The following is an 11,275-nucleotide window of genomic DNA, read 5'->3' as shown; positions in this document are numbered from 1 at the left end:
TCCGCCAAAGATGCCAAGGCTGCTCGGTGTGCTCTTCCAGCCCAGAGCTGGTCAAAGAGGGAAAACAACTAGTTGGACTGACGATATCCAGGAAGAGAGTTGCACGCTGGCTGGCCTAATATGTGAAAGATCCGCCCCACCGCGCCGCCGGGCATCCCTGTGTTGGGACCTCTGCCGTTGCCAAACATTTTTTCAGCTGCCGGAGCGCGGAGGGCGAGGACCGCGGGGACCCCCTGAGCCGGACCGAGCCTCCTCTCGCTCGCCGTGCGCGCACGCCTGGAAAGGCGGGATTGAAAGGCGGAGATACTGCGGGAGACGCTGCAGTGCCAGCGAGCCCCCGAACGGTCCCGCCTCACACATCCCACCGGGTGTGCTCCGCGAGTCCCTGCCCGGCGCACCGTCCCCAGCTCCCACGCGCGGGACTGGCGTTGGCGTGTCCCAAGCCCGGGGGCCGCGGCCAGGCCGGCGGGTGGGGAGGCGCGCCCGCGGGCTGCAGGCACACGCCCCTCACCTGTGCCACCGGGCGCGCAGGCGCTCAGCGCCGGGGCCGCGGCCGGAGCCTCAGCCCCGCGTCCCCACGCGTCGGACAGTCCCGAGGCCGCGCCTGGCCGCGCCGCCCCCCGGGCTGCGGCAGATCGCGGGAGAGCGTCTGCGCGGAGCCCCAGCGCAGCCCCGGCCGGACCGCCGCAGCCGCCCGGACGCGAGCAACAGCTTCCCGGCTGGAGCAGCCACTGCCCCGCGCGCCGAGGTAAGCCCGGGCGCCCAGCCCAGCCCAGCCCAGCCCGGCCCGGCGCCTCCGCGACCGGCGCCGCCTTCCCGCCCGTCCTCCGCCCGCCCCCTCAAGGCGAGCCGGCACCTGGGCGCGCAGCCTCGGGGAATGGCCCGCAGGCCCCCTCCCGAAGGAGTTTACACGTGTCCCGCGGTCCCACTTGTGGAGGAGGACGCCCCGAGGCCGCTTTGCCGGGGCTGTGGGTGTGCGGCTCCTGTGAGCCCCTGGAGTGACGAGCGGGTCGTGGAAGCCCGAGGAGCGTAGGAGTCCCCAACGTGGGCTCTGGGGCTCAGATTCCCAAGGACGGAGGGGAGGATGGAGACGAGGAGAGGACAAGGAGAATGCCCCTCTGGGGTTAGCCGCAGTGCCTTCAGCACTCCCCGGCTGGGAAGTTTGGGGCTGGACGTCTCTGTCTTCATTATAGGGAAATGGGTATTTGGGGGAAGGAGGTGTGGGAGGAAGGAGCAGTCGAAGCTTGGGGTCCCAAGAGAGTTCTGCAGGTGAATGAAGGTGAAACGGGGGCAGTGAGGCAGAAAGAAGGTCCCAAAGTTTGCACTTGCTGGGATCCTTGAGGGGGGTCTGGGCTACCCAGCGCTGGGTGAAGCTGTCAGCGCAGAACGGGAGGGCTCCGGGGCTGCGGAAGGGACGAGGAGAAGGGGAGGGGAGGACCATCTGTTTCGCCACTGTTATTTGCGGGGGCTGGTGGGGAGGGCTGGCAGGACGATGCTTCCCCGAATGCTTTCCCAGGCTCTGGAGGACAACCAGTTTTTTATGGTGAACCTGGATATGGGGAGTGTTGTGGTCCTTCAAGGAAAATAAATTGCCATCGAACCCCCGGCCCTCCTGGGTACAAAATAAACACAGTTTTGGAATGCTCTCAGAAGTTCTTGGCTTAGAGGATGTCTCTTCATTTTCATAGAGATGTGGTTTGCTGGCTTTCTGGTTTTGCTTTGCTCAGGAACATCGCACCAAGGTGAATGCAACTTTGTTAAGATATAGCAAAAGATGCTCAAAAGGAAGAGATAAAACATTTGCTTCATAGAGTCCACCCTAAAGCTTGGAAACTGGCAGCTTCAGAACAACGTAAGAGGCTGTAGGAAATGCATTTATCAAATTAAAAAGAAAAGCTTTTCATAAAGTCAGTAAGCTACATCTTAGATCAAGTTAAAGGTTTTGGCTTGATACAGTTCCCTTAAATATTTCAGGACCCGATTTTACCGGTTTTCAGAGTCGTTCCATTTTATTTTGATGCCATATGTGTATTGAGTATGTGCCACCCCTTTCTTGTAATAGATAAATGCCCTTAATAGAATGCAAATACCGCATTGCAAGTTCTGTTGTTGCTTGAGATTCTTAAGGTGGAAAAAGAAAAGTTTATTTGATCGAAGTGTTGGTTGTAGTTCAGATTCTATATTCCCATAAGTCAAGCATTTGTGGATTTATAATTTACATTCCTGCTCATTTCCAAGTGTTTTGAGGAAGCTTGGAATGAAAACCACAAATCAAATAGCTATTCTTGTAGCTCTCCTTGACCTTTCTTGAATGCATTTGTAGTAAAAATGCTTTTGAGAAGGTGAATTCTCCTAACAAAGGAAAAATTACTGTCCTCTATGGAATAATCCTAGTGATATAAATGTTTTGCAGTATCATTCCATATGTACTTCATTTGCATGCTGTTATTTTACATTACATAAGGAATGATCTCTTTATAGAAGTTTAATAACCACTGAGTAGCACCTATAGTAAAGAAAACAATGTTGATATTTTATAGCATTTTACCAATATACAGATTCACAGAGTAAAAAAAAGAGAACAGTGAGCTTAATGTATCCCTCTTGAACAGAGGCAGAAAGGAAGCTGAGGGAGGTGTCTCCTCTACAGTCAAACCAGAGAAGGAACTGTCATTAGTACTTGTCACCCAAACATGGCCAATTAGTGAGACCTGTCAGCAGTTGGAGGACAACTTAACAAAGTGTAACTATTATATGAAGATCTATCAAAGTATATCAGGTTTTCTCAGCATTCCTTTTCTCAGGCGAGTGACCTGGCTCAGAAAGAGAGAAAAAAATATCCTGCAAAACAAACACAATTCCAAAAGTGAGATGTCTACATTGAATAATGCTGTGTGGAGCTTTCACGATGGAAGAGGAAAGAATCTTAAATCCTTGAACTACCCTTTTCCACTTCAGATATTTTTTCTTCTAGCTGAGTTTAAAGATATCATTGCTTGATTTTTTAACAGCAACAATTTTTATTTAAAAAACACAAGCAATTAGTTTACTTCTCTCAGGAGTGACTGCTTCATTTGTGAAAATCTTTAACATATAAAAAAGCAAATTTTGGTTTTTGCTGTTCCTATAAAGTCCTGTGTCTTCAGAGATCTAAAGAACAATGAACATGTTTATCTCAATTTCCCACTGCTTTTTATTTGCTTCTGGGTTTTATTGTGACACGCCCCTACCCCACCATTTCACTATTTCTATTTTGCTACTGTGTTTCCCTGAAAATAAGACGTAACCGGAAAATAAGCCCTAGAATGATTTTTCAGGATGACATCCCCTGAACAGAGGCCCTAATGTGTCTTTTGGAGAAAACCTCAATATAAGACCCGATCTTATTTTGGGGGAACCATGGTACTTCCCTCACTCCTGTAGCTGTTCCTCATGAGTCTCAAAGGGTCTTTTTATCCTACTTTTTTTATCATTCTACAAATTTCTCTTGATCCTCTTTGTTTTATAGATGATCTCCTTTTTGCATGTTGCTTTTTATTCAATGGTGTCATTTTATTAGTACCAGATTATATTCTTAAAGTAACACCCCTATCTCTACTTTCCCTCCTAAATTTCATGTTGACATTTTGAACCACCTACCAGATGGCTTTACATTACTCTTAGGTGATTCAAATCTAGGGGCTCTGAACTCTAATCAACATTTTTCTCCTTCCATGAAATAGGGAAGGAGAAACACTACTTTATGTTTCTCCCAGTCACCCAGGACCTTCCCAATATCTTTGCTTTCTACAAATAATTCACAGGTAAATCCCAGAGACTCCATTTCCATGATTTCTCATGATGCCTGCTTTTCCATCTTTTGATTCCCATGGTGATGTCTTTATTTGGACTCATCTCTTTTTAGAGACTACGGTGATGTCTTCCTGACTAGTTTCCCATCTCCACTCTCTTCTCATTTCCAACCCATTTACACTTGGTTTGCAGAATAAGCTTCTTACAGAGCCAAGTTCAGTCAACTGGCTAATAAACTTCTCCCCAGTGCCCTACCAAATGCCATGTAAACCTCTCCTCTGAACTTTAAGACCCTTTGCAGTCCAGCCCCAAAGCAGCTCCACATTTTTTACTTTGATCTTATAGATTGATTGACTCATTTGTTAATTTATTCAATGGATAGTTGAATGCCTGCTACATGCCAGGCACAGCTGTTGGTAATAACTATAGAAGTGCCTATGCATTAGATCAGTGATATGTTTCATATTTTATCTTTCAATGGTGGAAATCCACTGTTAAAATATTGTATGGTTGAAATCGGGCCCCAGAAATCCCTTCAGCATCTCCTCCCTATCCCTAGTAGTCTCTGAGGCATCATCAGTCATGAGGCTTCTTGAAACAATTCAAAAAACACGGCTCTAGGCTGAAGCTAGTGTTCCTTTAACACAGCAGGCCTCTGAGCTCTGCATCTTTGCTTATGCTGTTCCCTCTGCCTGAAACAGGCTCTCCCGCTTTCCCATCACCATTTCTGCCTGTCAGAGAGTCATTCCAATTGCTACATGGCTTCCTGATCTGCCTGTGAACTCAGTGTTCGCTTCTCTAAACGATTTTGCTTGATCTGCTCTTGGAGCGCAAGTCAGGTCTTCCTCATACATACGTGTTTTGTATATTCTTCCCTAAGGGCACTGCTCCAACACACCTAACCTCGGACATTCATTTCCAGAAATATCCAGCTCAGGGCCTAACATATCATGGGGCATTAACAAATCATTTAATTTGATTGAATTCTACCTAATTTTCTGTCCCCAGCTGCTTGTAATAGCTCTTTGTTTTAACTCCTCAATTCTGTTCTTATAGTCGATCCTGGCCTTCTTAAACTTGTATATACCTTGAAATCATGAGGAGAGCTTATTAAAATGTAGATTCTGGGTCAGCAGGTCCAGGAGGAGGCCGAGGATACTGCGTTTCTAACAAGTTCCAAAGTGATGTTGAACGAGCTGATCTACAAACTACACTTTGAGTGGCAAGGTAGTAGATGATACTTCACAGGTTTGGGATTTTCTAACTGCCTCTGCCTCTGTGTCAGGTGATTTTCCTACAGTAAGTGTTTGCTTTGATATTACTTTCTATTTTGAATGTGCTTTAGGCTTTGACATGCTTCCCAAAGCTAAACGGAAGATGTAGTGATTCCCCTGTATTATCCCCTTGTTTGCTGACATAGTATTGCAATATCTAATTCTCTCTATTGTATTTTTCTCTGGCCAGTTCTATTGCTTTGTTATAATTCCTTCTAATTTTCCCTTTATTTTCAGATTGTGGCTGTTCTCCTTTCTCACTCCATTATGACTTTTTCTTTCCTTTGCTCTCTCTGCTTCTTGAAATTCTCTTCAAATGCATTGGCTGACTCCCTGCCCCAACTGTTTTCCTACTGCTTCCAATTTTTTTTTTTTTTTCAGTGAAAGGAGCACTGAAATAGGGCGCTGGAGACTCCAGCTCTCATTCTGCCTTTACTGCTGGCATAAGACATTGGGCAAAGCTGTTTCTTTTCTGGGCTTCTTACTTGTGGACGTAGGGTGTGGATTACACAGCTTCCTGGGTCTGCTTCCCCACGAAGATGCCATGTGGGATCTTCACATAGGGCAGAAGGCGCAGGATGAGAAGGAAGCAAGGATCGCTTGCTGGTGCTGGTGTTGGTGTGTGCCCCCATCTAGTGTTTCTGTTCTAGATAAACAATTTGAGGTTTTGTTGTTCCAGCACTTCTTGGAGCAAGACTACAATTTCTTTCAAAAACAACTACTCCTTGGCATTTGTGAATCCAGTTGTTTTCAACCCTCGATTCACATTAAAATCATTTCAGGCACTTTAGAAGAAATAGTCATGTTCTTAGCTCATCTTGAGAGAATGATTTGATTTAGAGTATTTTTAAAATCTCCCTACGTGATTCTAATTCCCAGCCTGGGTGGAAAACTAGCAGCTGGTGTGTAAAGGCAGGGTGGAGTGGTGGTTAGGAACATAGCATTGTGCTGACTCAAAGCCTGGCTTTGCTCCTTACCTATTTCATTGACTCGTTGATCTGTGAGATGGGTTGCCTGGGTTGTCGTGAGGGATTTGTAAGAGCCGACAGTGGGGTACTACTCTGTGGACAACATGGTTGTCCACAAAACAGTGATTGTTGTTTGTCACGCTAATCATTCTATTACAGTTTCGGTCTCTGAATCACTTATGGGTCATCTTGCCCTAGGCAAGTTAACACTGGCCTATCCCCTGTTCAGCTTCAAGATATTCAGTATAGTATAATCCATTTGAAAACAAATTTATGAATATATCTTTTTAAAAGTCAGTAGAAAAATACAGAAGAAGGTGTATATATTAATAAAAACCATCACCCTTTAGTTTTGATTCATTTGGTGCGACAACAACTCTATTATCTCGTAAATAGCAGAGATGGATTAAAACACACATAAACTGATACAAGAAGATGACCAGGATTTTATACCTACTTTATGAAAAATGACTAGCTCTTTAATAAAAGATAGTTCTATCCTCAACAACTAGAAAGGCTTGAAATTCATAGGTCTAAGACTGCATTTTATTTTGGAAATAACTCTGAATGTGCTCATCATTTACATTTCTGAGTTTGTAATGGGAAATGGAATTTTAAAAAAAAGCACACACAGAGAGACATCCTGTCCTATGGAGGCTAATGCTGATCAACTTTTTCTCTTTTTGGCTGAGATTCTGGAATAGCCATTATGCTATTATGCTGCCATTATATCAGCAAAGCAAAGACTGGATAAATGAGCATAACCAATATTAACTGAAGGCCCACATCCCCCCCCTTTTTTTTCTGGATGCATCTGAAAATAAATAAAAAGGGTGATCAGTAATTACCGTGGGCTGGCATAGGGACGTAATCATGAATATTGGTGGCTGTTATGTCCTTTGCATGGGAAAGAACTGCGGGTGGGTACTATTGCTCACCCCTTTCTCTTGGAATAAAATATTCCATTTCTGCATTATTTACTCTTTGACCAGGAAAAGTATTTCTCAATGATATCTTCTCTAAAGTTTATTTTCTATATTGTGATGTGTGCTCTTTTTAACAACACAATTAAGGAAATGTTATAAAATTCTAAAAAGAACATTTGAGCTACACTAAGAAAAGACTCATTGTTAGAGATCATTTGTTAATTCTTTTTAAATCTTTGCTTCAATATATCCATGTTAAGATGGTGTAAAATTCCACAGAGAGCTGTGATTTTTGATGTTTATTAGTTAAAGATGTCAGTCTGCTTGTTACTCTATGTAATAAGGCTTTCAGAGTCTAGAGGCTTAGGTTCTTGGTGAGTTTATACTAGCTGCAGACCAGGCTCAGATTCTAGTTCATCTTAGGTTTAATAGGTTGTTACTTCTGTGAATTATTAGCTAGGGATATGGAAATGACTACTATTTAGCCAAAGAAAATAGTATCTTTAGGGTTAAAATGGATCTTATTGATACATTAGAAAATTAAGAATCAGAGAATTAGATTATTTAAAATTTGAGCCTAGGGAAATTGAACATTACAAAGAAAGGGTACAAAATTTCTACTGGTATTAACACTAGAATATAAACTTCCCATAGAAATTGTGTAGACTCTGTGATGGCCTTAGACTTGATACTTCAGAGGTGGGAAAACTTTTCCGCAAAGACTTTGGGAGAGGTATTACCTTATATGTTATAAAAAAATATATGCTGAGTATAAGACTACAAAGAGTAAAATGCCATTATTTGTGTACAAGTAAACATACTTGTATATGAATACAGATATTTTGATTTTATATATATGAAATATTTTTATTTAAATCAATTGGTCATTGCACATGGCCTTAAATAATATCTGGAAATGGTGATGATTAAACACATCTCATTCCCTGCATGTGTTGCCCTATGGAAGGTGGAAGTTGTATAGCCTAATGGTTGAGTTCAGGGTCTGGAGTCAGACTTTGTGGATGCAAATTCCAGGTCTTCTACTTATTAGCTGTGTGATTTTGATCAAGTTACCCAACCTCTCTGTGTCTTAGTTTCTCAAGTCTAAAAGACAATGAGTGTACTTTTCATACGATTGTTGTCCGGTAAATTGAGATAATATACATAACATATTTAGCAAAGTTTTTGGTACCTATAGTATTCATACAGTAGCATCCTTAGATATTATATAGTTTAATAATTAATATTGAATACCTCATAGGTACACTGATTTCTTTGTCAAGAGAAACTTTTGAAACTCTGATATTTGAGCCTTCAGTGTCACATTTACTGTGTATTTTTCAATTATACCGGGGGTGCCCCCAAAATGTACACATTTTAAAAGATGTTATCTATGTATTACTTTTCGAAGTTGAATTGAATTATGGTAGCAATGTATAGTATGTCGTTCACTCAAAAGATGGCGTTAATCCAATGAATGCTAGTATCATTCATTGTATTACAATTTTAACACAGTTTTTTTTTGCTTTCTTAAAATGTGTGTACGTGTTTTGGCACCCTTTGTATATTGTTCTTATCTACTTTTCCTTGCTTAGGAGAACAATGAAATGAAAGGGAGACTAGAGGTATGGAATTATAAGCAATACAAGGATTCTTGAAAATTTGTAACCATGTAAAATGCAGGCAAATATTTAATAATAAAATGTATAACCTGGGCTCTAGAATTTTTGGAAAGACCAAGTGGTATTTAAACATAGCTTAAAATGTAGCTTCTGTATGAATATGCTTCATGAACTTGGTCCGCATGTATAAATCTGGAATGCTTGGAAGTGACCCATAACAGAGAGTGAGCAGGATTATGTAACCAGAGTCTGTGTAAGCAGGGTGGACTCATTCAAGGACAGTCTCTTCTCAGGCACCTGAATTGTAGTTTAATACAATTAATAAAACCCGGATCCTCCTGGGTTCACAGGCATTTATTTTAATACTTGAACTAGATTTTCTGTGTTGGAATTTAGACAGAAAAACAATTAGCAAGATACAGACATAATTGGTGAACTACATGCAGAATTATCAAAAAGTTTAAGTCCATATATACCTACTCACCACCTGTATGGTTCTTAATAGTCAATCTCACTTTCATAGGAATAAAATCACCCAGACACAATGTGAAAGGTGAAATCTTCGTCTTGTTTCTCTTTCATAGATTTCTCCTTGTGTCCCACGCATGTAGTCACCAAGCTGGCCCTACAAACATTGGCAGTACAATCATTATTGGACCTTAGCAGGTAAGAGAATCCCTGGAGAGCTTGCAAAAAAATGCAGATTCCTGGAATTCATCCTTGAAGTTTCTGACTCACCAGGTCTGAGGTAGGACCCAGTATTCTCAATATTTTCTCTAAACATTTCATAAGTATCCCAGTTGATTCATAGATTGCACTTGGAAATTATTACTAGTTCTCTAGATTAGCAGTAGTTCTCAACTCAGGATGCACATCAGAATTACTTGGCTCTCAGTAAAAGGCCAGTAAAAGATGCCGGGCTCAGTTCCTCCATGCTGCCTCAGTCACAGGACACTCCTCCCTTTAGCTGCTCTGAGTCACCCATGTGGAGCCTGTCAAGTGTGCGTTCTAGAGAACCAGACTGCATTCTCCCGCTGCCTGCCCCACTGGCCTTTACCCACGGGCTTTTGTCTACCATGGTGCTCCATGGTGATGTGGGCCACCTACCGACTCCCCAGTATCTCTGTGAACTCACCTGTGATATTCAGATTGCAGGGCCCAAGCCTAACCCTACTAAATGTCAAGGGTGGTAGTAGGAGGTCAGTTCTTGGAGCCAGGATTTGCCCCTGGCTCCCAGATGGTGATTGTGCTGCAGTGAGGTCCTCTGGCCAGTATTCCGTGGAGCTTGCTTGCCTCTGCTTTCATGAGTCACAGCTTCAGACAACCCCAGGGGTTGTGGTAACCACATAGACGGCAGGGAGCGTATGGCCGGTACAGAGACCACCATAACTACTAAATGTCAACAGTGTCTCTTCCCTCTCATGTCTCCAGGCTTCTCCCTTCTCTGCATCCTGAGAACAGCCATTTCTCCTGTCCTTGTGGATTTATGGTGGGAAACACAGGCTCCTTTCTCTCTGGTCTCTTCCTGTCTTCCCTTTTCCGTAGCTGCCAACTAAAAACCCAAGTGACTGTGCCAAATATACAGATGTGACGGCTCATATTCAGACTGCCGCTGTCCTGGCAGAGAGACCCCTTTAAGTCCTTTCAAACCCTTGAAGTCTTTCTTGCCTCCCTGTGTATGACTTACATAAGTAAGGTTTAAATTTGTCGAGAATTTCACAGGTTCTTAGATCTGGTGTCTCCCTCTTTTGTTGCATTGGACAAGGAACCGTATAATGTACTCTTGGCTGACATGGGGAACAGGCAATCTGATCTTTGGAAATATTTTGATTTCTTGAAATCATGTTTCTGAATTATCAAGGTATTACAGCAAGAAAAATTGTTTACTGTTCATGTGTAACAATTTGGCGTCTTCAGAGTGTGTACTTCAATAGACCTATTTAAAAATGCAAATTATGGAATGTTTCAGTGTTGCTCTATAAAACAATGAATAAATATGACATTACAAATTATTAAGTATTATATTAGGAATACTCTGTCATTGATTATTTTAAAATCTAGAAATAGTGTGCTATCTTGTTAAAGAACCCTTTGTTATCTATAAAACCTCAGAGAGTGATTGAGGGTACAGTGGCATAAAAGCTGGCAGTTGAGCATCTCCTCATTGCAAGGTCATGTTACGACAGTTCTCTACATTCAGCATCTCTCAGCCCTCCTAGATGTCAACTTCTTTTCTCAACGAAAAGGAAGGCTCACTGGTAACTGAAGGGAATGGGGGTTGGTGAAGGTGGGTAACTGGCAAAAAGGTATACCTACCTGGAAAATAACGCCGATTAAATTGTGACAGGGAATTATGCATATAGGAGATAGCAATGTCAGACCCTACAGGTCTCAAGAGATAATTACTGGTCACGTTGCAAGTTTGTTTTCTAACATTAGGAAAAACAATGAGAAGGCAATATCGGAATTGTGCCATAGGGATGATAATGGCGCTTGTTTAAGAGGCCATCCATGGAATGGATTTGTAACGGTCTCTGGGGCCTATGCTGAGTCGGGCAGGTCGTACCACTCCAGAGGCCTCTCTGTGTAGCCCACTTTGTTTCTGTTAGCCTTGTTAACCATGGCAAAATGGGCACTAGGAGCATGATTTCAGGCTGGTTGAAGCCCCTCTAAACAGCTCAGAAAGATACGTT

At 42.8% G+C, this 11,275-nt stretch overlaps 1 protein-coding gene across 4 annotated transcripts in view; it reads left to right on the top strand.

The window, feature by feature from the left end:
* The first annotated feature begins 324 nt into the window (after positions 1 to 324).
* The window catches only part of ZNF385B (zinc finger protein 385B), a 387,935-nt gene continuing 376,984 nt past the window's right edge, over positions 325 to 11,275 (top strand). Inside the window, exons 1-2 of one of the 4 annotated variants that reach the window (XM_081052522.1) lie at positions 325 to 748; positions 9,167 to 9,248. The gene's annotated coding sequence lies outside the window, so the exon portion shown is untranslated. The remainder of the gene's footprint in view (positions 749 to 9,166; positions 9,249 to 11,275) is intronic. The other 3 variants (XM_081052525.1, XM_081052526.1, XM_081052524.1) reach the window with 3 other exon arrangements.

The sequence above is a fragment of the Rhinolophus hipposideros genome (genome assembly GCF_964194185.1).
Source record: "Rhinolophus hipposideros genome assembly, chromosome: 6".
Classification (NCBI taxonomy): Eukaryota; Metazoa; Chordata; class Mammalia; order Chiroptera; family Rhinolophidae; genus Rhinolophus; species Rhinolophus hipposideros.
Note: the sequence above shows the minus strand (reverse complement) of the source record. Positions and strands in the feature narration are given on the sequence as shown.